We start from the raw sequence: 27,290 nt of genomic DNA, 5'->3' as shown, positions 1-27,290 counted from the left end.
CCTACTCCATACCAAACTCTTTGGCTAGGTGTCTGAGGTTCACTCTTAATTGGCCTCACTATAAATTATAAAAGTTTGGAGTGCCTGGGTGGTTCAGTGGGTTAGGTGCCTGACTTCACCTCAGGTCATTGGTCACAGGGTCCTGAGATTGAGCCCCACTGGGCTCCCTGCTCAGGGGGGGTCTGCTTCTCCCTCTCCCTCTTCCCCTTCACTTGCTTGTGCTCCCTCACACACACACTCTCTCTCAAATAAATAAATAAATAAATAAATAAATAAATAAATAAAATCTTTAACAAAAATTTAGAGGTTTTCTCTCAGTTTTGTAGCCTCTGACCCCATTAGGTTAATGTGTATTTCTGCTTAGGTGCTCCTCATCCCTTCCCTGGCACCAGTTCTGTAATCCTAGCTAACCTGTATGTGTCATCCTTGTCATTCCTCACACCTGCACTATGCAGTTGGTATAATCAGCCCCAATTTACAGATTAAGAAACTTAAAGTTAGAGATGTTAGGTAATTTGTTTTAAATGACACGGCCAAGGGGCACATGGGTGGCTCAGTTGGTTAAGCATTTCTTGGTGTCAGCTCAGGTCTTGATCTCAGGGTTATGAGTTCAGACTCTGTGTTGGGCTTCACACTGGGCATGTAGCCTAGTTTAAAAAAAAATGACATGGCCAAGACATGGCTCAGCCAGCACTTGGACCCAGATTGATGCAACCTTAAAGCCCATGATGTTCTGTCGAAGGACTCCATTCTCTTCTCCTCCTCATACCACTAACTGAAACACCCTTACTTTAACCTATATCCTCTTTGGACCTCCCCAACTTTTCTGGACTAGTTTTAGAGGCATCAGTCTTTCTCTCTGTTAACCCTCCAAGGCCAAGAAGTTAGGCTGTCTTAATTTTTTTCTCTGTTGGCCATTTGTTGTCCTTATCATCACCCTGTCCATCTCTATGGTGGAGGCTGGTATAGCGGTCTTTTAATCATCACAGCTGTCTGGATTAGCTCTTTGGGTAGAGAAGTCTATAAGAGGCACACAAACAAATGATTAGTACTGGCAGCACCTGGCTTTCAGCTGTATCATTTTTTCTGAATACTTGGCAAGGAGGTTCCTGCTACACTGGGTGGCTAAATCTAAGGAGAGAAATGCTACAGCACTGAATTAAAACTTTGCCCCTCGCAGTCTCACAAGAATCACCTATCCTGGCTCAGTATGAGGCACATGGCCAGATTGCTTGAAGGATAGAGCAAGTTACCCAAGAAACTGGAGAAAACTTCTATGGGATGCTGCTTTATGCTCCCACAACTATTACAGAAGGCTCCTGTTGAAAGTGAAAGGCCAGATCTAGGGCACAGAAATATCCACTCTTGTGCTGGTCTCAGTTCTTTCTAAAGCCTCAGTTCCATCCTTAGGTCTCCTACTTGCCCAAACGGAGCTTCTCCAGAGTCTCACCTCTATGTTAATGTCACACTAACTAGGATGTGCCAAAAAAACATAGCCTATGAGACAGGACTTTCTACATGAAGTTGGAAACTGCCACATCATCGGAACAAGAAAGCAAATGCAAACTTGTGGCCTGAAGGTAATGCACGCAACTGAACTTATTACAAACATTTTAGTGGCAGACAAGGCCAAGGGGCTGACCTTTGCACCCAAGTGCCACCCAAGTAGGGCTGTCTAGTTGGAGGTTCATTGAATTTGGTCCCGCAGGATCCTACAGCAGGCTGGGAGTCTTACTGCTACAAGTTACCAGTAACAAAGCTCAATGCTCTGCTTCCATCCTCAGGGGACAGAAGGAATTCCCACGCTGGCTTTGGCTTTCCAACCAGGGGGGTCAGGTGTGTCTTTGAAAAGAAGAGAGGAGGCCAAGAGTAAGCATTAAACTCTAGGTCACGCTCCTTGCAGAGTGCAGGTTCTGACTTGTGAAGATTAACTCCACTGTCATTTTAAACGGACTCAACCAGACAGGAAAAGAGAATTAGGATGGAAGCACTTAAATAGTCAAAAAATCAGGAGCTGTTGTATGAATTTTAAAGGGACCTTGAATTGCCTCAGATCCTCAGAGTATGGCTTGGCTTTCTGCTGCTATTGCCCCAGCCCTTCGGAAGATGAAGTGAATGCTCTGGGTAGATGGTATGTGTTCTAGTCTCTGAAAAGTTGGGTTTTATCTTTGTATCACATGCTGCTGTGCATGAGAATAAGGAAATCCATCTTGCTGTTGTAGCTACAAATCAATGAAAAGGTTTGAGTGCGCACCTCATCAAGAAAGATATTTATTATACCTGCTGCTTCTAACCAGTTACCCTGGGTGCTTACCTAATCCTCTTGTAATTCTTTCTGTTCTTAGCTTTTAATTTTTCTCTCTCCCTTTTGTAGGCTTACACTGGATCCCTCAAGTTCTTGGAATGTTTCTTTCTGTGTTTATTTCTGAAGGGCTCGTGAGTAGTGTGTAAAGTCAAGTATTAGAATACTAATGCTACTTATTCTATTTTTACTCACACATAATTTTCTTTTGGGCTGAGCCTTTGTATTTTGTTCATTTCTTTTCTCTCCAATTCTCAGCTAAACCTGTTAATCTCTTATGCGTGAAGAGATCTCCAGTGGGAGATTTAGGTTACCAACTTGAGAAGGACTAAAGCTTTTAAAGTTTCAGTACCGCCTCATAGCTGTGAGTAGTCCTAGTGGATTTGCCAAAAATCCCAAGGAATTTCATGGGTTGTATATTGTTTTTAGGACACCGACTTCAGGTGAAAATATACTTGATCATTTTAATTTACTAGCTTCAAACTACGCAATGAAGATTTCACTGTGACCCAGTAATGATTGTAGATGGGCTGTAAAATAGTGCATCGGGTCTTTACATTGGCATCCTTATGACTTTTTAGGTCACTAGCATCATCTTCTTTTCATTATTCTCCAAAACTGGTTCTTTCATTATTTATTTTTCATTAAAGAAGCACAGCAAGAAGTGAAGGTATTTTTATCAACATTCAATTTTGCCAAGGGTCATTTTTCCTCCTTCTGCACTTTTGGTTGCTCTTCACTTTAACTTTGAACACTACCCAACTGAAACGTAGGATTTTCCAGGCTAAGAACCCATAACTCAGGGCCAGTAGTACACATCTCCTAGTCAGGAGACAACTCAGCAAGAGATGAATGGTCCAGCAGAAGGACGATTACCACTGAACAAAGGAAGAGGGGGGAACAACGAGTCGCTATTACGGCAGCATTAGATATATTAAATGAGGCACGCTGTCCTACAAGCATAGATCTTCCCTGGCATTTCTCTTTGATGATTTATGATATGGTTGCATTGAGTGCCCTTGTGGCCTCATATGCAGCCAACATTAGTTTGATTTTCTTTTTTTTCGAGCTTCATTTCATTCCACAGAGCACAAAGAAAGCCAGAGAGGTTCCTGTTCAACGCACTGTACTCGATTTAGGCTAGGTCCCTTCTGGTTATAAGAGAAAAGGGAATTTGGATTGGCAGATTTTATCTGGTAGCAACAATGATAAACAACATGACACTGTTCTCACCTTTGCTGGAATACTCCTCCTCAACCCCCAATATCATGTGATATTTTCTCTCTCATGTGCTTTTCTCCAGCTCTAAAAATCAGAGTTGAACTAGGCATTGGAATAATTTTTTACTTCTTTATGTCTTCGAAGGAGCAAGATATTTTCAAATACATCATTGTATTATTTAAATTCCAATATCCCTAAGAGATAGATACAGTCACTGAATCCATTACAGAAACTTGCACACATCACATACTTAGTAACTGGCAAGATCAGAATTCCAGCCAGAGCATTCCGGATTAAAACTCAAAAGCCATATAATTTCCATTACATGATGCTGAATTCTTGCTGAGTTTTCTTATATAATACACATCATTACTAAGAAGAGGATAGCTTCCATGCCAATAACTCATCCTGGGCACTCTTCCTCTAAAAACTCAAACCCAAATTAGATTATATATATTTTTTCCCTCTGGCCCTTAAGTTCATTCTTTTCCGAAATGAAGGATTATAGCCAAGCATCAGGATAAAGGAGGTCATTTTAGGACAAAAAGGAAGGGACTGTGTTTATTTTAACCGATGTAGAAACATTTCATGTTCAATTACAAGTCACTTTTTAAGCCAAAGGGAAAAAAAAAAACAGTTATTGTTTTGATGGCCCTAGAGTGACATTATGAAAGAAATCATCAAATCACTTGACTCACAAAGAAAATGGCATCCTTTCACCAGATGGATGGTAGCAGCATATAATCAGAATTCTGAGATCAGATTTTGTCCCACTTTGGAATGAAATTATGGGTCTGAGTCACGTTTGTTTTTAGTTTCTTTCTTCTTTCTACTTCAAAGATTCTTCTAGTCAGTGGCTTAACATCTAAAGTTTATGAGCTTCTTTTTCATTGAGTAAAAGAGAACATTTTAATTTGTTTATTGACTCAGTACTAACCACTCCAATTAGTGTTATATTTAATAGTATAGCTGGATTTTCTCATGACTAGGTTGGATTCTTCTCCAGAGAAGCAGACCGGAGGCAAGCATTTGAGAAGAAGTAGTTTATTTGGGAGGTGATCCCAGAAAACACCAGTAGGGAAGTGGAGAAGTGAGACAGGGAAGGAAATAAAGCCAATAAAGCCTGTGTTTATGAAGCCAGTTACTACAGTGAGCAACTGTAACTGGTGCTACTTTATAAACCATTTGTTGCCAGTCAACAATAAGTCCAGACATTTATAGACTTTAAAAAAAGATTTTATTTATTTGGGGGCGGGGCAGGGGCAGAGGTTAGAGGGTGAGAGAGAATCTCAGGCAGATTCTGCACTGAGTGTGGAGCCCAATATGGGGTCCAATCCATGCCCCTGAGGTCATGACCTGACCTGAAATCAAGAGTTAGACATCTAACCAATCAGGTCATCCAGGCTCCCCCAATGTTTATAAAGTCTTACAGCAGGTATATTGCCATGACATACGCACTACTTTTTATTGTATTTTATGAAAACATTGGTTAGAAATGAACAAAAAACTGGTACCTCATAACTTATGGGTTGAAAAGCATCGGTAGAGAGCAGATGCTGCAGTTAGCGCCCCAGGCGAGTGAGCTGTGGTGTTTGTACACCCAGGGAAACCAGTCTTTCAGTGACATTCCTGTAAGCTTTAATGACTCATCTCTCCCAGTCTGCTGTGCATGTGGGCACAGTAGGCAAAGAAATGTGGGGGTTGGCTTTTGCAGGTTGAATAGGGCACCAACATCTGCTACATTTTTTTAATACCTAAAACAAGTAAGTTATTCTAGAAGTAATTGCATGGCTCCTACATGGAAGTGAAATGGACCCACAAGGCTAGTATTTATTGGATGTCCCTGACAAACATTCTTATTTTCTCCCCAACCTTGACATTTTCATACCACTTTCTGAGAAGACTCACACATTATTGATATATTTATAACATAACATCTTACTCCCTTCCCTACCACATATTTTCACCTTATTTGTAGGGATTACTTAGGATTTGAAGAGCAAGCTCCCAGGGGTTTCTGCTGCCAGTACGATGAAAGGAGGTCTTAAGAGAAGAGTCACACGACTATAGACATGGGCAAAATACAACAACAACAGCATCAACAGCAAAGACTCTGGAAAATGAAAAAAAGGCAGGCAAATTTTGGAGAGGAGTTAAGACTTGGAAAAAGGCATGGGTGAATTTTCTGGTTTTACGGACTTAGCCTACAGGCAGGTTGTAGCTGTGACCTGGTACAGGGAACCTAAGGTGAGGCTGTTTTTAGTCTGAATAAAACCAAGTCTACTCACTAAAACCAAATAATCAACATTCAGAAAAATATTGCCATATCCAGAGACCCCCCCCCCCGCAATATCACATCCATCCTGTCTAGGATATGGCTCAAAATGATTCAACAACAAACAAGCAAACAAACCAAGGAAACGTTAATCATAAACAGTAATTTACAGACATAAACTACAATATATATCAGGTGATGAAATTGTCAGGAAAGACTTTAAGTGAGCTCTTCTAATTATGTCCTCCAAGGCACAGGAAAATAGACTCGTCATAAGTGAAAAGACAAAAATACTCACTGTAGAAATAGAACATATGAAAAGAACCAAATGGAAATACTAGAACTGAAATAATAGAGTGTCTGAGATTTTTTTAAATAATGGACTTCATTGGCAGAATGGAGAACTTGAACACATACAAATAGAAATTAACCAAAATTCCCAAATTTGGTGAAGGACAAAATTTACACATTCAGGAAGTACAACAACCTATAAATATAATATATATATAAAGAAAATCATGTCTACTCACGTCATAGTAAATGGATTTTTAAAAAGGTTTTTATTAATATTAGAGTGTGCATGCTCACAAGCAGGGACAGGGATGGTCAGAGGGAGAGGGAGAAGCAGGCTCCCCATTGAGCAGGGAGCCCAACATGGAACTCCATCCTAAGACCCTGAGGTCATGACCTGAGCTGAAGGCAGCTGCTCAATCAACTGAGCCACCCAGGCGCCCCAGTAAATGGATTTTAAAAGCACAAAGAGAAAATCTTGAAAACATCCAGAGTAAAAATGACACATTATATATGAAAGAACAGCAATTCTAATGAGCTCAGACTACTCATCAGAAAATATAAGGACCAGAAGACTTAGTGAATGACATCTCCAAAGTGCTGAAAGGAAACAAAACAAAACAACACAAAACATGGCAATCCAGAGCTCAATAGCCAACAAAAAATTATTTTTCAATAAGGAAAGTAAAATAAAAACACTTTCAGATTAAAGGAATCTAAGAGAATTCATTGCTGACAGAACTTCAATATAAGAAATGCTAACAGAATTTCTTTAGTCTGAAGGGAAATGATACAAGAAGAAAACATTTATCTCTGGGAAGAAATAAAGAGTATCAGATGGCAATTTCTTAGTAAACATAAAATATATTTTCAATTTAATTTTAAAAAAATAAATAGGACTATTTAAAACAAAACGTCATAACATTACTTATGGTTTTAAAATGTATTTAAGTATTATATGTATGACCACTGTGGCATTAAGTTTGCCATGATTAAAAAAAAAAACTTACGTGATTTTTATTTTATGTAAAATAGTGCAATCTACTAACTTTCTGTAGACGTGAACATTAGGGATGTATACTATTATGGCCAGAAAAAAACAACAAAAAATGTAGAGTTACAATGACGATAAGTTAAAATGAATTTTTAAAATAATTCAAGTAATTCCATTTATTCATGCCATCAGGGTTCATTCATGTTGTTTCAATTGGCAGGCTTCCCCGCTTTCTTGTGGCTTCGTTCTTTCTTATAATCAGCTATAGGTTTCGAAAGGAAAATACGGTGTGTGTTAAAATTTTCTAAAAATTCCAAGGCAATATCAAATGCCTTGGAGATCAAAGAATATTTGCTTATTAATAATTTGGGGGATATTCTTCAATAAGTTAATTTAATTTTGTTTTAAGTATTAGTCCATAACCTATATTTACTAAGCATGTGTGGGGTTTTCTGTTGTTGTTTTTTTTGTTTGTTTTGGGTTTTTTTTGTGAAGTATCCCCTAGAGCTGAATTTATCCAAATACTACAGGTATTTCTTCTTTGTTACCTATACATTTTTAGTTTTACTTGAGCGGAATAGAGTTGAATAAATAGCTAATATTTTGAGCTGATAAAGTGGTTTGGAGAAAGCAGATTTCCTGTCTTTACATTCTAGATTTAAAAGATTCTTAATATAAGCCTTAAGGACCTTCTTGGACATCAACATGAGCCTGATAAAGTGAGTGTCTTTATTTAGTAACTGAAGCCCCATCATTTGGGTTTGAGCAAGTTACTTTTTGATCTACTATAGTTTATTTTTGGATTTAAAATTTGATATTAGATGTAAAGTTAAAACTGTATGTACAGCAAGCTAAATATTTTTACAAATATATAAAGTGGCAGCATAAGGAAGCACTGCTTTGTGATGAGCGATATCCAAATGTGGACCTTGTTACCATCTGGCAGCTGTCAAGAGCATGAGAGCAGGTGGTAGGATTTGAGATCTCAGTGACTTTGCGGATGAGTTCAAGTTCTAAAGTTAGATGATTGTTAATTTCCAAGTTCATTTGACTCCAACATGTTTTTTTGTTTTTTGTTTTTTACCATTATGGTATGAGTATTTCCCACCCCAAACACCTCTGCTCTTCATGTCTGGTGGCCTCCATCCCAGGGACATATGATCATCTGCCCCTAGTGCTTCTGTGTTCCTGCTCTGGCCCTGTGGTAGACAGGCAAATCCAGAAGTGATTAGCAGAAGCAGCAGGAAGCCAGGGACATAAGGGGTAAGCAGTGAATAAAATTGGCCTCTCTTACCTGTGAAATATATTGACTAAGGAAAATTATAGCAGAAAGGTTCTAACGGGAATGCCAGGACTTTGTACCCACATGTCAGTAATTAGTGAAATGGGAGTCATCTATCTCATGTGTGCTACCAGTCTGTCGCCTGCAAGGTTTTCTTCCACACTTTGATCTTTCCACCTTTTTACCGACACTTAGAGTTCTCACACTACTTCCAGTTGTCCAGCTTGATTCGTGGATAAAACTTATATCTCCCATGTCCTAGTCCCTTAGAAGTCTTATGTCTGGTGTTAGCTCCCATGACAAACTAATCCTAGCAAAGAGTATGTATAACGTGTTATCCTTTTTCAAGTAGCATGTTGCACCCAAGAAGGGGTCTCATTCTAGTCAGTCTGCTTGTGGGAGGACAGGCCACTGAAGGATTCATCTGGAAGCTCTCTCATGAATCTTGATTGTGTCAGGTAAGCAGTTGCCCATCCTGCCTACTTTCTGGTGTTAGAGGAGTTTACAGCTCCTCTTCCCACCTCTGCTTCTTTTGTCCTCTCTCAAGTAACAGGACTTCCTAGTACAGCATCTGGAAGGGGAAGGGAAAGATGTGACATGCCAAGGGTGCCATCTTCAGAGTGGGATTGACAGTAGGGGCAGTGGCAGAGGTGACCGTGAACCATTTGGGAATCCAAAGTGCTGTACAGTGTGCATCTAAAGTTTGTTGTTCGGCAAACTTGAGAATTTCCCGGGGGTGAAATCTGAAACTGGCTCCTTATGGGAACGACAGGGAGAGACCACCAAAAAAAAGAGGCAGACCACTACAGATTGGTAGGTGATGGTTTTAATATGCAGGGGAATTTACATATGAGGCTTATCTTGGGAGGCAGCAAGATGAGCAGATCTCCACAACTGCCTGTTGGAATCTTCAGTTTCTATGGAGGCCTTACCAAGGTTCATCACCTACACAGTCCCGGTGGAGTCAACATCACCTTACTCAATCAAGGCTGCAACCTTGGAAACGGTTCCCACTGGGGGAATGGCAGGCAGAACATATATTCCAAGGACAGGGGAAGGAGAAAAGAGCTTCCAATTGCCAGGGTCTAGCTCAAGGGTCACATGGCTGTCACGTTCTCTCAATGACCTCCTCTAATGGCAGGTAGGGGCAGAGCTCTGATTCAAGGTTAAATCTGTAAATTGCCAACTATAGTCCTCATAGTAGCAGCGCATCTCATTCTCTATGTTGATTTATTTTCTCTTCAAAAAAGGAAAAGTGTAAGAGGAGGCAAGAGGATACCCAAAGAGAATGAGACTGGGGAGGGTTCTCGGAAAAGCAGGAAGGGGACATAAACAAAAGAACCTCCTGGACATTCTTTTTTTTTTTTTTTTTTTTCAACAGACCAGTAGCCAGCATTCTTTTGAAGAGCTGAATTTCAGGCTGGTAAGTAATGTAGTAATGTTGACTTACAGCTGTACTAAATGGAAACAACATACCCTCATTTGGGTGCCCCAAATCCTCATCAGTGGTACAGCTGAGAGCAGGTGAAGACCTCTGTCATCTTGTCTATGTGTGTGAGGGGTAGCGAATGCCTCCACTACAGGGCAGCGGTCCTTAGGGCTTTGCGAGGACAGACTCTCGGGTGTAAACAGGTTGGATTGTTTCCCCCTTCCGTACTGAGCTAAAAATAAAACTACCTGACTTCCTCCAAGCATCTGTGACCAACTGCCTGCCATCTATTAGTGGGAATGACTGGGTAGGAATAATGACTAGTGCTTCCCATGTTTTGATCACAATGGCCTGGATTCAGATTTTCAAGTTGAGTATTGTGCTTCCCTCCAGAGAACTCTAAGCTTTCTCCTCCCCTCTTGGCTGTCTTCCTGGTATTTCAAGGGAAGAGAATAGAAGCACCAGGAGTGGGTTTATGCGGATGGCTGTCACTATGACTTCAGGATGCAAGTAATCTACTAGCACCCTGTGGTCACGTGGGAGGGGAAAAGAATGGGTTGGTGCTAAAGAACCACAGACGTTAGAAGCCCTTTCCCTTAGCGTGGCTGAGGAGGAAGTCCAGGACTAACTGGGCTTTTTGGTATGGATTCAGTCTGTACCAGGTCAATACAACTTTTGTCCAGGTGTTGCTAAGACATCAAAACTATTGACGGCCTTGAACCTGATGACATTGTTGGCAGAGCCTACATGTGAGATTCACCCAATTCACACTTAATTCCAAATCTGGTTTCCATCTGTTGCTCCCCCTTCCCTCCCATCTTCCTCACCTGCTCCCTTCCCATTGGTCTGCCTACCAACCCTCAGGCGTGTGGGAGCTAGTCCTGCCTCCAAGCATTTGCTCACATCACCACTCCCACCCAGACTGCCTCTTTCATTCTCTTTGTTTCTCCCTCCTTCTCTGTTATGTCCTCTGCTTCTCTCTGTTCTATTCTTTTTTTAGGGTTCAGGTCAATCTTCTCTTTCTGTGCCAAGCATTGCTTTCCCTGGCTCTCTTTGTTTCCCAGAATGAGGTCCACATTCTCACAGCATCAGCACCCTGTGAAAGCTTGTTAGAAATGCAAAGTCTCTGGCCCCACCCTAGCTGAATCTGTCTGCAGTTTAACAAGATTTCCGGATGTCTCCTGTGAACATTAATTTTGAGAGGCACTGTTTTAAAGTACCTACTACCTGGCTCATTTGTCATGTAGCAGCTGTCTCTCCAAACAGACCTTTGGGGCCCCTTGGTTCTAGCTCTTCTGTTTCCTGAGCCATGCTCACAGCCTGATGGGTGGTGGTCTTAAAGGCCCTGAATAAAGGGCAGTTAGGCACTGAGCTTGCCTCCAGGGATTTTAATACAATTGGATCACATTCTTTTAAATGATTTCAGATGCATCTTCCTACCTAAATTCTATTGCCCTGGGGTCTCTACACCAACTAAAGCAATGGGCTTTTGTGCTTTAGAAGAAAAGGGGATTCCTCTTTGGTTGGAAAATTGAAATATTTTCTGAGTGCATTGCAAGATGATCAGTTAGATTTTCTAAGTTCCTTTATGTTCCCATTAGCACGTGAGACCTAACTAGCTTAATCATCAAACCCTATTATAAACTAAAGGACAGAGAAGATTCCAGGTACCATGCAAAGCAAAGGAATTCTGCCAGTCCACTCCAGTCTCAATGGATTATGGGAAGAAGAAATTGGAAGTAGAGAAAGAGGTCCTGGAGCAAGAAGATATTTTAGATAAATCAATGGGAAATCTGGGGGCAGAGAAGCTTTTATTTCACTTCCCATTTGTGACTGCAGAAGCACAAAAAAAACCACACTGCCACTTTGACCTGCAGGATCAGAGACCAAATGGAGACCTACCACTCCTGTGCTAAGGAGGCTTCTGCTAAGTAAGTGAACATATCTGGTATGGAAGAAATAGACCATGAGGTACATGAGCAGTGGAGAATAAGAGGACATTCAGGGGCAAGGCTGAGGTATAAAAAAAACAACTAGAGATTTTAGTAGTCAAGAGCTGATGTGTCAGTCCATGGTCATCGAAGACTAAGGGTCCTTTTTACTTTTCTTCTTTACCATCCATTGCTTTTTCCATGGGGTCCAAGATGGCTGTTCCAGCCCTAGTCATCATATCTGCATTCCAGCCAGTGGGAAGAAAAATTGAGGAGGGGCATTGTGCACCCCTAAGGATATACCCAAATTAAGTAAGTGAGTGGGTTAATAAAAGGACTGTTGACGAGAGTGAGCAGAACCAGGAAGAAAGTAACTCCTTACCTCGAACTATCACGTGAGAGAGTTGTTACCACTAGTAGGCTTGAAGGGACAAGGAGAGGAGTGGTTATCTGAATGTACACAGTGAACTGTAGCTGTCATGGAGGGCCATCATACAGGAGGCTTGGCTTCTAGTGAAGGAATACACCATGCCAACTTACAGCCTGACCCAGACAGAAAAGAGATTTGTTTTGTTTTGTTTCTTTAAGATTTTATTAATTTATTCATGAGAGACAGAGAGAGAGGCAGAGACACAGGCAGAGGGAGAAGCAGGCTCCCTGTGAGGAGCCTGATATGGGACTCAATCCCAGGTCCCCAAGATCGCAACCTGAGCCAAAGGCAGATACTCAACCACTGAGCTACCCAGGTACCCCAAGAGTTTTTTTTTTTTTTTAATGACTTTAAATCAAACTACTTAGAATGTAAATCCCTACTTAGATATATCCTGGGGACAAAAGGAACTGCAAATATGTTATCAATTCATTTGATAATCTTAGAGTTAGTGTTATCCCAAACTCTTTCCCCTTCCATCCTTCGGAGTCTCTTCTTGTCACCTTGGCTAAGCCCAAACAGAGGTCAGAGATCAAAGGAGCCCATTGATTCATTCTATAAAATTCCACATTCCAGGGCAGAGAGCATGATGGAGAAGGGTGTAGAATTGATTTGGAGGGGTGAGCATAGCATATCCAGTGTGTTTCCTCTCATTTCCATAGAACACTGAGCTTTACATGTCACTGGCTTGAATTAAGTCACATGACACATGTGTGGTTTGTTTGTTTTTTATCTGGTTGTCTCTAATGATTGCTAAATGTTAGGGTTCTCATTACCAAGAAAGGTCAGAATGGATTCGGAGAAGCAATTATCGGTCTCGGAAATGTAGGTTATTTCCTAATATAGAACTATCATGGTACATTTGTCAATCTGCTGTTTTTAAAGAAATTGACATCTTTTGTTTATTTTTTCAAATATTTTATTTATTTGAGAGAGAGAGAGATTGAGAGAGAACATGAGCAGTGGTGATGGTGTGGGGAGAGGCGGAGGGAGAAGCAGACTCCTTGCTGAGCAAGATGTCTGACACCAGACTCAATCCTAGGACCCTGGGATCATGACCTGAGCCAAAGGCAAATGCTTAACCAACTGAACCATCCAGGTGCCCCCAAAATTAACGTCTTTTAATATGACGAATATTGTTATGTTGTTAAAACCTTGCATGCTTTCCATTGGCTACTAAAGTATCCTCCCTTTGGATCTACCTAGTACTTTTTTTTTAAGAGAAGGGAGAAAGAATTAAACCATTCCCAACTAAATGGGAAATATTCTTTGGTCTGCCCGAAAGAGACCTCCTTCCCTCTGGCCCCCTGGTCATCAGAACTACTCTTTAATGGACTACCAAGTTTGATGTCCCTGTGACCATCCATCATCTTTATTCCACTGGGGTTTGCATATGGTTTAATGTGTATGAAATGTAGAATTCCTCCCACATTCCAAGAGTTCTCTGCCCTCTGTGCTGGTCCACACATCCATTTAGCATTTCTCTTCTCCTCACACCATCAAAATACAGCCTGGTGCATGTCTTTTTCCTCTTCTACTCATATTCTCCATGCGTGTTGATGTTTGTGACCTGAAAGTCACGTTAACTTCCTACCTAAAGTATGAAGTATCAGCAGGAAGCTTATAGGAAGAAACTTCATGCTCTGTTGGTGAATTTGCCACTATGAGAAATAGGAACTGATGTTCCAGAGCCTGCTATTCAGAGTCATTGGTCTTGGGCACTTGACAATCATATGTGCTGTTGTGCTGGAAATTCATCCAGTGAAATAGTTCTCCAAAGACCTTCCCTGAAGAAGGTTTGATGTAATGAGATCTCAACAAGCATGAGGAATGTATTTAGCCATTTGATAAAAAATATTTCTCTATGTCCTTTTAAAAGATACAGTTAGTAGATAGTCAGGCTTAACAATTAATATCCTGTTAAAATTAAAACTGCCACAAACCAGAACATAAATCTTATCTTAAAAGGGCTTATGTATGCATACAGAAAAAAGGAAATGAGAAAGAGATTTGTTATAGGATAGAATGACACATTTAATATGCAGCCTTAAAGTTTGGTTCCACTGACAAAAAGTCAGATATGTCTGAAACTTTTTAGACAAATTTGGCTTGGTTCACAGGAGACACAGAAAACTCAGATCACTTATCTCTAGCTTCCCCAGTGTTTAAAGAGGAGCAAAATCAACAGCAAATGCCTCAATGGAGTGTGCGTGATGAAAATTAAGTCACATTTTCTTATGGTGACGAGTGTACGCACCTGAAATCAAACTGCCACACCACATCAAAGTCAAAAACCATAAACCTGCAAAAGTGAAAATAAATTGTTTGTCCTTTCTTATTTTCTCCCAGAGACTCTATAATAAGCCATTATTTTTCTTCAACCCATGTTCCCAATTTTTGTTCCTCATATTTTCATAAATTAATAGAGGAACGTATCAGCAAGCATCTAAACTAATTTGGTCTTACAGTTGCACAGAAGATAAATAGCCAGCCAACACAAGAGTGATTTGAAAGTCATCCCACCCCCTTTTTGTATTCCCCAATGAATCATTTGACAAGATGCCACCAAAGCAGCCAGTTTAAGAGAATAGTATTAGCGTGGACACAAAAGCAAGATGCTCCGTGATGACTATTAGCCAGTGTGTCTGCCTCTCACTCAGTGAATGCATCCATTTCTAACAGTTCCTAATTATACGTGACATGTTGATATGAGGTTTGTAAATGGAAAAGGTGAATTTGACTGACCTCCTTCTAATATCACACATATAATCAATTATATAGAAGCGTATTTCAACAATACTCCTGTTTTTGCCAAGAATAGAAAAGGAGGACTAGAAATAGAACGGGGGGCAGGGCACGATGGGACAACAAATGATAAAATGTCTTGAAACTGTAAAGGAAACCACATTGTAAATAAGTCAACAGCCCATCCAAGGCCATCAGGAGAGAATAGGGAAGATGGAGAGAGGCTATTTCTAACCTCCTTGGATCTACATGACTGGTAAAAACAAAACAAAACAGAACCAAAAATTATCTTAGAAACTAAGAAAATCATAAAAAAAAACACCAGTTAATAAATTACAGATCAGTGTCCTGACCATTGTGTTATAGGACATATTAAATTTCTACAAAAGTACCTGGCAGTGGCAGATGTGGCTGGGATGGGGAGGTGGTTGTTTGGATATTGCCAGTAGACCTCATTTGACAGCATTTAAGTGTGATGATTTAAACAGACTCTCAGGTTTATTTATTTTATTTTATTCAAGTTGAGTGTCAAATTCCAATTCATCGATGTTTCAAATACTGGACTGAAGGGATGCTGAGTCACACAAATTAAACTCACAGAGGCTGTTCATTAGAAACATAATGACGATTTAATAATTTACAAGAAATAGCATAACTCTCACAAGGGGCAGATTACTCCTTTTAACCTGGAGCACCCATTTTTTTCCTATTGAAAAACCATATGAAGAGGCAAATAAAATTCAAAAGGTTGTTTCATCAATATGGAACGTTAACTAAGGAATATGGAAGTTTAATGTCATTTGAAATTGAGAATTTATGGTATCCATACTCACAACAAAGATTAACTGCAAAGGTAAGTCTCTTTTTGCCAAGACACTGAGCTTCTTTGGACATTGCCTTAGTGGCGCTCTCTCTCTCTCTCTCTCTCTTTTTCTTTTCTGTCTCTCTTTTATGATTTGTGATGACTTCCTTCCCTGTGTTTTTAACTGATGTATTAATTCTTTAGATATCATAATAAGGTTAGATAGGTATTATTGTTGTTATTGTCATTATTGTTAGTTTGCTCTTTAGACTATTTTCATTTCTTTGAAGTATCCTAAAGCACCTCACTGCTCGAAGTGTGGTTTAGGAACCAGCAGCACTGATGGAATTTGAAAGCTGGTTGGAAACACAGAATCTTGGGCCCCACCCAGACCCACTAATCCAATTGTGCATTTTAATAAGCTCTTCAGGGACTTGGGTGCACATTAAAACTTAGGATGCACTTCCCTACTTCTTGCTCTCCCTCCCTAACTCTCCTTCCATCTCTCTTCCTATGTTTGCCTTTATAGTTGGATTCAATTTAATATTGAAGTTAATCTCAGATAGATCTCTTCTCTACACTGGCCCACTATGTTTTGAATTTCTATCTTAGAACTCAAAAGAATATCTTCATTTCCAATTTTGGAGGCCTTCTCAACTGTTGCATCCAGAGAAATAAGCTCTCTGAAAACTAGGCTTGAAATTGTTTCCCACAGCCCCAAGAGTATACTGAAGACAAGCGACATACTTGAGACATCCCTAAGAATATAGTTCCATATTTGAATGAATAAACCTAAGCTCCATTACCTTTGGGTTAGTCAGGATTCTACAAGTTGAAAGTTACAGAAAAGCAACTAAAAGGATTTAGACCAACAAGAGAATTGTTCCTTCTTATAATGGCAAGGATTGGAGTTTATTTCATTGATAAAGGACCAACAAGAGACCGAGGGCGTCATATCACCAGGCTCTTGCTCATCACCTCTCATACCAGCTCTACTATATCCCTCTGAGGATGGATGTCAGCATGTAGAAATTCAGTCCTTGGCTAGCTTGCAGTCTGATTTGCTTGATAACACGAGACAAATTCTGTTCTTGATACTTGAGAGACTGGGGTTCTAATACATGCCTGATCAAAATTAACCTGCTAATTCCATTACTGCTAGAACCAACTGTGGAAAGCCAAGGAAGCCAATTATTAAAGAGGTTATTAAGGAAAAGACAGAGGAAGGAGGTAAGATTGATGGATCTGGGCTCCATCCCAGTCCTTTATTCACCTTCAAGGATTGGAGGACCCACCTAGGATTGGAGGACCCACCTAGCACTGTGCACATGATTAGTGGTCACCCAGATAGACTGTCTCTTTTTCAATTAAGTGTTATCATCTTTATGCTACTTCAGTTTATAATCCATTCACTACTTAAATTTATTTTTCTGGTGGGAGTCAAATGCATATAGCTACTCTGGCCCTTCTAAATTGTTTACAATATATTTAAGATTGAAAGCAAATGGTTTCCCATAACTTCATTCTAATCATCATATCATAGAGCTTTCTGTATTGATGTTTGTGTGTAATTCCCATGATACAATTTTTACATATGTATGAAAACAAGAACAAACCACTTTGAGGGAGAAGCTTGTCAAGTTTAATCTTGTTTCATATTTGGAGTGATGTCTCATTCAGGGACCATGAACTTGACAGTGCTATTTCTTTATACAGAAAGCTTCAGAAAGAATCATATAATAAAAGCCTAAACTTTATGAATAAAATTAAAATCAATCATCCTTGGAAGGCATTATTCAAACTGATTACTAATCAGGGCAAGTATGGAAAATGGATCCCACGGTGGATAATGTTAATGTTTTTCTTTCTTTTCTCATTCCAGTCAAATATAGCTTGCTCTTAAAAGTATTTGTCTAAGATTCAAATCGAAGTTTACACTCTGTGGTTGAGGGAAGACATTGATTTGGGGAGCTATAACATTCCTTAATTTGTCGAAGTGATGTTCTGCTCAGCCATCTTTGTGTTTGTTTGTCCTGTAGTAGGATACAAATCCTTTGAGTTACAACTCAGAGATAGTGAAAAGTATCAGCTTTCCATCATGAGGATGAGGAGCTCTAGCCCTCCCTTGACTAAAGCAGATGGTAGGGAACTTTATCCATTTGAATAGCACTCTTTAAAAATGACTGGAAAAAAAATAAAAATAAAAAATAAATAAATAAAAATGACTGGAACTCTTAGACATTCTTGGAGACTGGCTATCCCACCAAAATAATACTGAAGATTACTTCCTGAGCATTTAAAATATGTATATTAATCAGGATATAAGCAAATAGATGGTACACTGAGTAATTTAAGCAAAATTTAATAATGGGATGTTTGTTCACAACCTCCATGGTAGCTTCCCAGTTATAATATGAAACTGATTCCAATATCCAGAGGGCAGGGAAAAAAATGAAGAAAAAGGAAGGGCATTCCAGACTGGTAAGTGACAGTTTTAAAAAGCAAGAGAACTTACATACCAGGGTTGTCTTAGATGGCCACACAATTTAGTTTCTCTAAATTGCTTTTGAATACATGGATTATGCTCTTTTACCTTCAAATTTGCTCTGAGATTGAACCACATAAATTATATCACATAAACATTTCTATCTCTTCTTGAAAAGACATCTCCATCTCTCTCTTCTTCTCACTTTTCTTTCCTCCTGACTTCTCCCCTTCTTCCTACCCAATTCATCAAGGTTTTCTTTTTAAGTAGTTTTTATGGATTTATAGTCTATATAATTGCTGGGATGTTATTCTACCCACACATTTAGACAATGGTGATGAAAGAAAAGGTGTTATCTCAGATACCTGGTCCTAAATTTTTGGCTTTTGAATATTATCTGCCATCTACTGTGTGCTGTGTATTACAGTCCTAATGAATTTTGCTAAATTTTTCCTGATTCTACCTCATTTTCCCTTCTATGAACCCACCTGCTCTAATGGCCTTATCTCATCCTGAACTTGTTTCCAGTGCAAGCCCCGGACTGGACAACATCAGCAGCTCTTCTTCTCCTTTAGTCTGCATGCTTGCATTACAGTTTGTATTCATTTCCTAGGGCTGCCTTAAGAATCACCACAAAACAGATGGGTTAAATAACAGAGATTCATTCTTTTACAGTTCTGAAGGCTAGAAGCCCAATAAAGGAGTCGGCGGGCCATGGTCCCTCTGATGCCTTTAGGGAAGAATCTTTCCTACCATTTCCTAGTTTCTGGTCAGTGCCAGCAATACTTGGTGTTCCTTGTCACTCCAACTTCTACTTCCATCCTCAGTGGCCTTCTTCCCTCTGTGTTCATCTCCTCTTTATCTCTGTGTATCTGATCTTTTTTCTTTTTCAAAGATTTCATTTATTTATTTGAGAGAGAGAGAGAGTGTGCAAGGTGAGGGAGGAGCAGAAGGAGACGGGCAAGAAGATTCTACACTAAGCACATAGCCTGATGCAGGGCTTGATCTTATAACCCTGAGATCACGGCCTGAGCTGAACTCAAGAGTTGGATGCTTACCCGACTGAGCCCCATCTATATCTGCTCTTATAAGGATACTAGTAATTGGATTTAGAGACACACTACACTATTTAATATCATTCAACAAGCACATCCTTTCCATTTACCCAGAGGCCCCATGCCAGCCCAAGACTGCCAATTCCATTGAGTCTATGGCCAAGAGTCGACACAGAAGTTAGATTTGCACACTGACCCTCTGGGTTACTGCTGTTAAAATGCAATGTTAGGCATTCAGCTCACTCTGACATTTCAGCTGTGCCTTTTCCAGAAAAACATTCATTGCATGGACTGTGGAGACATATTTTGGTGTGGGGCTGCAGCAATTTGATTTGGTTGCAATAATTGGGTTTAAAGCTCACTGAGATTATCTAGGTATTCATATAGGGCACATTAATTTTAAGGCACAATCCACTTTATCCTTTTATAAACACTTCAGAAAGCATGGACAGATTTCCTTGATAATGGTTTAAACACTTCTGTCCTACCAGTAAAGTAAGAACCTAGTTCTTGAGAGTCACTCTGACTTGTGGGCACCTTTCAGTGTTTATGGCTGCCTTGTAATGCAGACTTACAGAACTAGATTGAACTCTAACACAAAGCCAGAAAAAATAGCCAAAAGGGGACTATGTAGACCCTTGAATTGAAGGTGCAAGTAAAATCCAAATTTTTAAAATTAACTTACAAATCAAAACAGAAGAGCAAAGCCCTTAGCATTTATTTATATATGATTCTTATCCGGTATATTTGATTGTGAGCAGAGGTGTCTGCTTTCTTGAATTTCCTTGAGGTATCATTACAACTTGGCTTGGGTCCCATCTTGTTGATATTTTGTGTTGATGATTGCCTTGGAAAACCACTGGGAAGATTGAGATGCCCGATATAATTTGTGTGGAGTGGTAACTAAAACAAGTAATCTCTCAAGTTTAAGACAGGGATTGCAAAATATAATGTCTCCTAAGGGCCACCAAGCAGATAACAGAAATAAAAGAGGTGAGCTGGGTGAAGGCTTTGGTGCCAGAGAGCCCAGGCCCCTGCTGCTTGGAGCAGCTGCTCATCATTTTCAGTGACTGTCACCTCACCAGAATGTTATTTTCAGTACCAGTAGAGCCAGATATTAAAAATTCTTTAAGGAAAACAAACCACTTCAACTTCTCTGTAAAATTCCTGCTTTTAAAAATGTAGATGAGTGGTTAAAGTTTTCTTTAAAAACAAAGTCCAGGTAAGATCATCATCATCATCATCATCATCACCTATAAAACCTAGCTTCTGCAAACATCCACTGACTAAATTTTCATTCCAAGATTAAAGAGGAAATACCTTTCACTGGAGGAAAAGAAAAAACCCAAACAACTTTCTATCACTTGCTATTTATTAATAATAAATCTGTGTTTTAGACAAGGAGATTTAGTTTGTACTCAAAATTCTGTCCTTTACCAACTCAAAACCCTTGAGTGAGTCATTTTCACTCTTGGGACCTAATTTTCTCATATTGGACCAAATGATTGCTGAGTGGTTCTATTGTTCTCATTTAGTCTATGATTCTGTGATCAACCGCCTTGAAGGCAAACCCGGTATCCCTTCCCTCAATATCTTTCACGGTACTGGCAGGGAGTCAACACTCAGTAGGTGTTGCTCACTGCCAGTCTAAATGTGTGAGTGAATGAATCGGTACTAACTCCATTTTTAAGATGAGTAAATTGAATCCCAGAGAGGCTAAGCAATGTATCTAACTTCTCACTGTTAAAGAGGGCAGAGCCAAGATAAAGAGTCTTCATCATTCTGTCCATGAGGTAGTCAAAGGAAAAACTCTGAACACAGAACATGAGAGATGTGCCAAATGCAAATCCCCCTTAGATTAGATGAGATTCCCAGAAGTTCAGCTTGGTCCAGCTCCTTGCCACTGGTCACTTTTTCCATAGTTGTTTATTTATTATTATTAAGATATGATTTACATACAGTAAAATCACACTGTATTAGTGTATGGTTTGGCAAATTTTGAAAACATACATTTATATAGCCATAACCAAAATCAAAACAGACAACAGTTCCATCATATATTAGATGTACATGAAATCCTTCAACAGATTCATTATTTTTCAGATGTTTTCATCTCCACGGTTTTACTTTGAGTCATTTCTATGACTGTATCTTTAAATTCACAGATATTTTCTTCTTTACTATCTAGTATATTCCATCCTGTGTATGATTCATCTCAAATTTTGTGTTTTTATATGTAGAAAGTTTAATTTGTGAATTTTAAAAAAAGATCTTCTATAGCTCTCATCATACTTATGTTTTCCCTACTTTCTTGAAATATAAATTATAGCTGTAGTAACGGTTTTAATATACTTGGTACCAATTCCATCATCTTTGTTATTTATGGGTCAGTTTTGATAAGATAATTTTTCTTCTCATTATAGGTCACATTTTCTTGCTTCTTTGAATAACTGATAATTTTTGACTGGTTGCCACATGTTTTTAATTTTACTTTGCTGCGTGCTGAATATTCTTTTATTATTATTTTTATGTATATTTTTATTGGAGTTCGATTTGCCAACATATAGTATAACACCCAGTGTTCATCCCATCGAGTGCCCCCCTCAGTGCCCGTCCCCCAGTCACTCCATCTCCCCACCCACTACCCCTTATTCGTTTCCCAGAGTTAGGAGTCTCTCATAGTCTTTTATTTAAAAATATACCTCTGAACTTTGTGCTAGGATCCAGGTAAGTACTTGGAAATTTTTGAATCATTTTGAGGCTTGCCTTTTTATTTTTTTTGGAGGGGTGGGGATGCAGTATACTTTATGGATGATGCATGACAAGATAGAGCTTCCCAAGCCCCTCCCCTTCTTTAGGAGTTCTGGAATAGGAACTGTGTAGAGGTAAGGAGATTCTCAGTGTGTTGGGGAATGAGTTGGGGCACAGACTCCCCAGCAAATAAGAGCCTCTCTTTTCTTCTTGCTCTCACTGGGGCTGGTGGTCTGTGGGCTCTTACTCCTTGGAGGCCATGTGGACTATTAGGTCCACCATCTGGTTGCTCTAGCCAAATTCATTGTCATATCCAGAAATGGGCTTGACAAAGTGGTCACTGAAGGCAATGGCTGCCCCAGGATCAATGGTGGAAGAGTGGGTGTCACTTTAAAGTCACAGGAGATAACCTGGTCCTCACTGTAGCTCAAAATGTCCTTGAGGGGGCCCTCTGATGCCTGCTTTGTTACCTTCTTGATGTCATTGTGTTTGGAAGCTTTGCTCCAGGTGGCAGGTCAGATCCATGACTGGGATGGGGATGCAGGAGGCATGCCAGTGAGCTTCCCATTCAGCTCAGGGATAACCTTGTCTACAGCCAGTAGAAGCAGGGATAATGTTCTGGGTAGCCCTTCAGCAATCATGTTGAGGCTTGCTTTTTAAGCTTTATAGAATTGGAGCAGAGGAGCCCTTATAGTGGAGCAGATTTTGATGCACTACTAAGATAATAGCCTTCCAAGGACTCTGCCCATCATCCCATGTGCCACAGTGTTTGTCTACTCTGGTTGCAGGAACAGGATCTATCCCAGATCTGTTAAGCTCCTAGATGACTCCACCTACAAATTTTCTGGGAGTCTTTCCCCCCTGGCCTCACATAGTTTCCTCACAAACATAAACTGGTTAGTATGCAGATGTGCAGAGTCATATTCCACACTGTGCTCTCTGGTACCTTAGGTGCCTGGGCCTTCAGAAATGCCCTCTCCATCTCCCAACTCAGAGAGATCTCGAGAGTATACTTGAGTTTCTCCTTTCCATGCTGGGGCCTGGAAACCATCTCCAAGCAGCAAACTGGGATAATGGTACGGCTCCTCTTCCTTGTCTCCTCTCTGAGAGACACTGAGCTCCTCCATGTGTTGTCTAATATCTGAAAAACATTTTGCATATATTTTTCTGGCTATTTATTTTTTAATAGTGTGTGTCCTGGGAGGGGGTGGGGAATAAAAATCCAGTCCTCCTTATTCCATCTTGGCAGGAAGCAGGCCATCGGTCTCTTTGTAATTTTTCCCAGCCTCTTGTTCAGCTGCTCTTGAGGGGCCTCTTCAAATGTCTCTTCTTCCTTTCTTCCCTTCACAATGCCAGCTTCAGATTTCCTTTCTTCTCATGTCATCTCCAGTTCATAAATAAGTAGGCAATGGAAATAACTTTATTATTTTATTTATAGTCAATAGCCATGGGTAATTCACTTTTTCAATTGATCTACATTGCTTATAAAATTGCCACATCAGCCCCGACTTGAGTTTCATATTGATTTATGGAGTAAATGCTCAAGTCCACGAGCTACTGGCCTGTCTCGGGTACTTCTGTGCCCCCAGTGTTTGCACTTGCTTCTTGATGCCACCTGCTGTCCTGTTCATCTCTAGGGGCTTTATGTTGCTCACATTCATTTAGATTCATTCAAGAATTATCATGAAGCACGCACTAGTCCTGTGTTAGACCCTGGGAGCACAGAGGTGAGCAAATAAGCTATTGCTCCTGTCTCCATGAACTTGACTCTATAATAAAGGGAATAAACAGTAATCAAATATTCATATGCATATCTGTAAGACAACAAGTCTAAAGACTTGAAAATGCTGAGTAAAATTGTTTTTCTTTTTTTTCTCTAAAGATTTTATTTATTTATTCATGAGAGATACAGAGAGAGAGGCAGAGACATAGGCAGAGGGAGAAGCAGGCTCCCTGTGGGGAGTCAGATATGGAACTTGATCCCAGGACCCCAGGATCACACCCTGAGCTGAAAGCAGACGCTCAACTGCTGAGCCATCCAGGCATCCCTAAAATTGTTTTTCAAACACTTCTTTTTTTAAAACCATAGCTGAGGAACTAATAAAGACAAAAAAATGACAGGCTTGATATAAAAATGGTGGGATTGCTCTGAAAGAAGCTATTGTGGGCATCAAGGCCTAGATCCCCACTGTCCTAGAAGCTGCCTTTCAACAGGCTACAAGTGAGAAGGGGACAGGAAACACACCTGGAGTTCAAGGAGGAGCCCCAGGTTGGAAGCTTTACTGACAGTGGACCCTAAGAGGTGAGCCTACAGAGTGAACCAGCCAAACTCTACTTACTCTGAGCCTACAGAGTGAACCAGCCAAACCCTACTCCCACAAGGCTCCTTCAGTTTCACCCTTTGCTGGCTCCTCCAGCAGAGCAGGAAAACAGAAACAGGCTACTCTGAGATGCATTACTACAGAGACCAGTCACCTGATACTGGTGCTTGCATTTAAATGTGAAAACATAGATTCTCGGGCCAAAAATTTAATTTGAAATATTGCTGGCAGTTCATAGATAAAATAAGTGCAAATGACTGCTTAACATTGGGCAAGATGATGAAAGATGATGAACTTTGATCATAATATAAGTACATGGAGATAGTACTTTATAGTACCGACTTGGTAAAAATACCAAAGTGCCTCTTTTTCCACTGCTGGTGAGGCTGTGGAGAAATAGATATTCTCACGTACTGCTGCTGGTCTGACAAAATGCTTTGACCCAAATGGAGAATAGCTGGTAAAATTCACACCAATCCTATTCTGGGAAATCTATTCCAAAGATATGTCAGGAAAAAAAAAATACAAATTGATGTCAGCACACGATGAAAAATTGCAGCTCGATTTGTAATAGAAAAACACTAGAAACAACCCAAATGCTCATAGAGCACTAGATGAATAAATTATTATAGTATAGTACTAACAAGTTAATTGAATACCAAAAGGTTTTTGCTATATGCCGTTTATAAGAAACATAAGAGCTTAGGATTGAAAGTAAAATTATAGCAAAAGATACATAAAGTGAAACCCAACCACAAGAAAGGGATATAAAAACATTAATTAAAGCAAAATAGAATTTGGTCAACTCTTACAAGAGATACAGATCACAGCATATTAATAAATGGTTAATTTCACCAAGAAGATATAACATATCTAACAGTATACACATAATACTACAGCTTAGAAATATGTAAATGAAAACATACAGAACCCAAGGAGAAATTGACAAATCTACCAGCATAGAACATTTTTATTTTTTTTTATATTTTATTTATTTATTCATGAGAGACAGAGAAAGACAGAGAGAGACAGAGAGGGAGAGAGACAGAGAGGCAGAGACACAGGCAGAGGGAGAAGCAGGCTCCATGCAGGGATCCTGATGTGGGACTCAATCCCGGGTTTCCAGGATAACACCCTGGGCCGAAGGCAGCCCTAAACTGCTGAGCCACCCAGGCTGCCCAGCATAGAACATTTTTAACAGCAGGTGTAATAATTACTAGATCCAACAGAGAAAAATCATAAGGATTGTGGCAGAGACAGCTACTTTCCTTTGAATATGTAGGCTTATTTTTCCTCCTTCAAATAAGTACTTTGCTATCCAGAGTAAAGACTATATTGCCCTACTTCCCCAACACCCAAGTGCAGGTGTGTGAAATGAAAAAGAGTAGAAGCCGAAAGCACACCTTCAGGGTCATGCCTTTGAAAGGAAAGGGAGAGCCATCCAGGTCCATCTTTTTCTCCCTCCAGCTGGCTGGAAGGAAGATGTAACAGCAGGAGCTGGAGATGGACCATGAGACAGAGGCCAGGTGGTGAAGGAAGAGCAACAAAATATGAGTGTGGGCCCTGGACCCCATATACACCTCGGATTGCCTTTGTGAGAACTGTCGTGTAAGAGGAACACAAACTCTTGTCTGCTTTAAGCTGCTGTTATTTTGGGTCTTTGATACAACATCTATATCATAACAAATACAGATTTAGTCCCTGGAAGTGAAGCTGCAGGAACAGAATCTAGGTGACATTTGCTGGGAAGGCACACTGTGCAGGCTTGTGAGAATGAGCGCATGGCAGGCTGAAAATCTGGGGCCTGGGGCAAATCATTTGGTAAATCTGTCTCTTCAGATACTTTGGCAGGTTTTTCACATGCTGACACAGCCTTCCCCCTCAGTTCCTTTATTTTGAATGACTTCAAGGTAGCTGCCAATAAGTTGAAGCAGAGCAGGATTGGCAGAGCACAGAGATCATTAATAAAACTCCAGAACTGTAAAACTGCTTAGATTAGTGTTTTTCAACCTTGTTCACATCATGCGCTTGGAATATAATATAATATTTGTGTAGCCCATAGAGGCACGTGAATGAGGCTACTCAGAGCCAGTGGTGACCAGCCTGCATACTCCCATCATCCAAAACACAGGCTCAAGGGAACAATATACTGGATGTATTTGTCACCTATTTGTGCCCAAACAGGATGTCCAGCACACTGCCTAAATAGCTCTTGTTTTACATAAGATTTTTAGCTGTGGTCATTCCAACATGGGACTGATCAGAAGCAAACAACCTGAGAAGGTTGCTAAGGGAGTTTGGACAAAGAAGCCACAAATCTAGTCTGCAAATATCTATGCTTGTTGACTTCTTAAGGCAATTTCCAAGCTCCCACATCTGGACAAGGAGAGATTGCCTGCAATGCCATTGTCTCAGCAGGGGGACACATTTCCTAGTAGCCATTTCATCGTGCCACTGGACACATTCAAGACAATGCTCTATTGCTTCACCCTGGATGGTGAACATCATGGTTACCTTATGAGTAGCCTTTAAACTGTACCTTTATCATCTATTCTTTTTATATGTATGATATATTTCGCAATGAAAAAAAAATTTTCATTAAAATATTTGAAAGGGCTTCAAAAGCAGTTAAAGATTTCACTGGGGGTCCAGGGAGGTGTCATTGATTATTCCCGTTAGGCCTTCTGTATCTGTAACTGATATTCATCGTGGTCATCTATTGAGTACATGAAGGATTTCCAAATAAATACTTTTGCTCTTTCTTAACATACAGTACACTGGGTTAAGAAGAGGTCAGTTTGTCCTTGGAAGTGACACTGCTTCAGAAGCTCCCAAAGCTGAGTTGAGCACCATTTTTTGCCCCAAAGCACATGTTGAGGTCATGTGGCACCCACAGAGCGACAGGCATTGGAAGAACACCCCTCCCCTAATTTGGTTCCCAGCTTCTTTGGTTAGCTCCACTGGAGTCATCTCAAA

The 27,290-nt window shown here is 40.1% G+C and overlaps 1 pseudogene; it reads right to left on the bottom strand.

Moving 5' to 3' along the window:
• Window positions 1-22,284: 22,284 nt before the first annotated feature.
• LOC129500014 (glyceraldehyde-3-phosphate dehydrogenase-like) overlaps window positions 22,285-27,290 on the bottom strand; it is a 110,814-nt pseudogene continuing 105,808 nt past the window's right edge.

This window comes from Nyctereutes procyonoides, unplaced genomic scaffold, assembly GCF_905146905.1.
Source record: "Nyctereutes procyonoides isolate TBG_1078 unplaced genomic scaffold, NYPRO_anot_genome, whole genome shotgun sequence".
Classification (NCBI taxonomy): Eukaryota; Metazoa; Chordata; class Mammalia; order Carnivora; family Canidae; genus Nyctereutes; species Nyctereutes procyonoides.
The sequence above is the reverse complement of the archived record's forward strand: the minus strand, read 5'-3'. Positions and strand labels throughout refer to the sequence as shown.